A 3,262-nucleotide genomic window follows, 5' to 3' on the forward strand; every position below is an offset into this window, starting at 1 on the left:
CTGCTTCTCCATTCACAATCCTGAAGCACTGTCGCACTGAAAATAGTAACATGCATTAGTGTCATTGAGCAACATAATTTGAAAAGTGATTGTTGTTAAATACATACGCATAAACTAATTAAAACAGTGCACGCTATATTTTATTGCAGTATGTAAATGGACCTGTGTTACAATCAGGGCCTTCTCCCATACACTGAAGGCACATATCTCTTTTCAGCTATTTAATGGACATATTGTGACAGGTGATAAACTCTGTGATCTTTCTCATCTGCAAGAACATCTACACCCTTTAAATAAGTTAATGCTTTTCTACTGATCAACATTTCTATATATTGTGGTGATTGATGTGATTTCTGGCAGCGACTCTGGACTGCCCTTCGGAATCTCCAGACTGACTTTGAGTATGACTGACATCGCTGTACCTACTGTCCACAGTGCACGCACAACACAGATCATCTGATGATGTGAACCTGCACACCCCTTTTGTTGCCTGTGTCAAACTTTAACCAGTTCTCTTTTGGTCTGTCTACATCTGCCATATGTTTGGATGCTCTCATAAAGGGACATACCGTTTTACACACGACAGCGCCCTGGCTGGCTGTAATCTACATATGTCTCAGCCTCACTCTCCTGAGCCTTGCCTGATGCAGAGTGTCTCTGGTCACCGCCCAATCATTTTAAAACGGCACTAGGTTAGTTCCCTTCCATTCTGGTGCTTTGCAGCTGTTTTAAGATCTTCTTAGAGTTTCATATTGCTCAAATCGGCGTAATTTCTGATATTTTATGTTGCCCTCTTATACATTGCTTGATTTTGCTCAGTAGAAAGTGTCACTCATAGTCCTTGATTGACATGTCACTCATAATTACACTGAAATTATGCAAATGTCACACATAGCAATCTGAATCTTTGGCAGCTATGAGACAGGGTCCGTCTGAACTCTGGGACCTAGTGTTAAAGTTAACTCGTCGCTCAATGCTTGCGCATATATTACAAGGTCCGTGCACCAGGAGCCCCGGTAACAAACATTATCCCTCACATGCATCAATCTAGGATTTTGCATTTCTTAAATAGCGAAAATTAAGGAATCGCTATTTAGGAAATGCAAAATGCTATGCATCAAGAAATCCTAAAAGTTTTTAGGATTTCTTAATTTTCGGAAATTGCGATTCCTTAATTGCGAAGTGCAATTAAGGAATGGCATTACATTGATTCCTATGGGCCTAGGCCCATAGGAATTAATGTAGTCAATTGGAAGGCAGTAGCAAATTGCGAGTGGCACTTAGAAAATTTCATGGGTGCAGGGGGGGGTCCAAAGGACCCCCCCCTGCACCCCTGAAATGCATTTGAAAGTGCATGTTTAACACACACATGTCCTAAGGACATGTGTGTCTGTAACTGGACAGTTTAAAAGATGCATTTTTAAGCATTTTTAAACAATTTCGCAAATTACCACGAGGTTGAACCTCGTGGTAATTTGCACTTCCAATTTGAATAATCGCAATTTTTTTTTAAATGATGCATAGCTTTTAAGGAATCGCAAATTTGCAATTCCTTAAAAGCAATCGCATTTTTGGAATTCGGTAAAAATACCGAATTACTCAAAAATGCTTGATGCATCCCAAACACATATTTAGGAAGTGCAAACGGCCGAATTTACCGATTCGCACCGTTTGCACTTCCTAAATAGGTTGATGCATGTGCCCCTATGTTTCCGAAATCTTCTGATATCGATTCCGCGCCAGAAGCTCTGAGTTACCCTGAAGCCCCCTGTGTGCCACTCCCAGCAGAAACCCTTTTTAGCCAAATGTACTTAGTATAACACTGCACCTGGTGGCAATTTTTATGTCTTATAGCGCAAGGAAATATGTCACTTAGATACCACACCAAATGCATTTTAGGGAAGATTTGAATGCCGAGCCTGCGCGCGGCGCAGCTGTGTGGTCTCCAGCCTCAGGGTGGGGCATCAGGTGGGCAAAGGCAGGGGCCAGGGCTGGGCTGACTGAATTGTCATGCGCAATCAGTGTAAAGTATGTGTAGACTGGTAATGCACGGACCTACGACTACAGGGCTTAAAATATTTCCTGCCAGGAAAGCACAGAAACAGGGTGTAATGCTCGATCTTAGGGTGTCTGTTCTGGAAAAGCACAGACCCCGGTTTACTGTGCAATTAAGGAAGAGGCATTTGGGCCTCTTTGCCATAGCGCCGGGACACCTTTCGGGGTAGCCGTGCGCTCAAAAAGTTCGGCTTACATTAACATTAACTGTCCTGTAGAATCCCGACCATCTCGCTGACCCGGCTTCTGACTTCTCTCGCAGCGCGCGCGCCACCGTCCTCAGCCCCACGGGCGAGAGTTGCTGACATCACGGTCTGTTGATTTGCTGAGCGCTGCGTAGAGCTCATGCAGAGACAGAGCAGGCACTGCGAACTGCACAGAGTGGAGGCATGGGGAGCGGGCTGCACGGACAACTCGCCCGAACCGGTGAGTGAGGGAGAGGGGTTCCGCGGGTCCCACTCCTGGGAACGCTTATTCTTTGCTGCGGGTCCCACTCCTGGGAACGCTTATTCCTTGCTCCGAGAGGAGCAAGATTAGTCTCAACCTGCACTTACCTCAAAATGCACGGGACACTTTTACCCTGCACCAAGTGCACTTACCCCTGCCTGCATCAGACGTACTAACTACAACTTGCACAGAGAGAAATTACATCACCTAAATTACGAACATTCACACTGCAGATGTGAGCGGGCTTTTGCCTGCATCTATGACACTTACACATACAGCAGTAATTCTGAACAGAGGAATTGGTCTCATCTTGCATCTTGGGGCACTTACGGCACAAGGCATATTGATTGTAATTCAGCTTGTAACTGTTCCTGGTTCTTTGGCATTCACTAGTTACACCCCTCACACTGGGCCAGTTACAACATAGGAGCTAATATGACAGCACCAAGGGGACTATTTGGCAACATGTACAAGAGCCATGTAGGTCCAACTGCGTCTGCGTCCCCTTTAACATATGCCCCGACCCCACCTCACCTTGGGGGTAAAATATAGTACTGGAGCACTTGAAGATCCTGTACTGAGCACTTGCTTCGCTCGGCACCAGGGACATCTATGTCAACATGAAACCCTGTCATTTGATGTCCCTAGGGTATCGGAGCAGTTGCAGAACCTTGTGTTGGGTGCTTAATTTGCCCTACTCCTAGGGCATTTACATCATCTTGCAGGCTGCAGCCCCTCTGGGATAAATACAGTATCGGAG

At 45.5% G+C, this 3,262-nt stretch overlaps 1 pseudogene; it reads right to left on the bottom strand.

Moving 5' to 3' along the window:
* Positions 1–1,699: 1,699 nt before the first annotated feature.
* Positions 1,700–1,799, bottom strand: LOC147726791 (U11 spliceosomal RNA; annotated as a pseudogene).
* Between the last annotated feature and the right edge of the window lie 1,463 nt (positions 1,800–3,262).

Source organism: Lissotriton vulgaris, chromosome 3_1, assembly GCF_964263255.1.
Source record: "Lissotriton vulgaris chromosome 3_1, aLisVul1.2, whole genome shotgun sequence".
Taxonomy (NCBI): Eukaryota; Metazoa; Chordata; class Amphibia; order Caudata; family Salamandridae; genus Lissotriton; species Lissotriton vulgaris.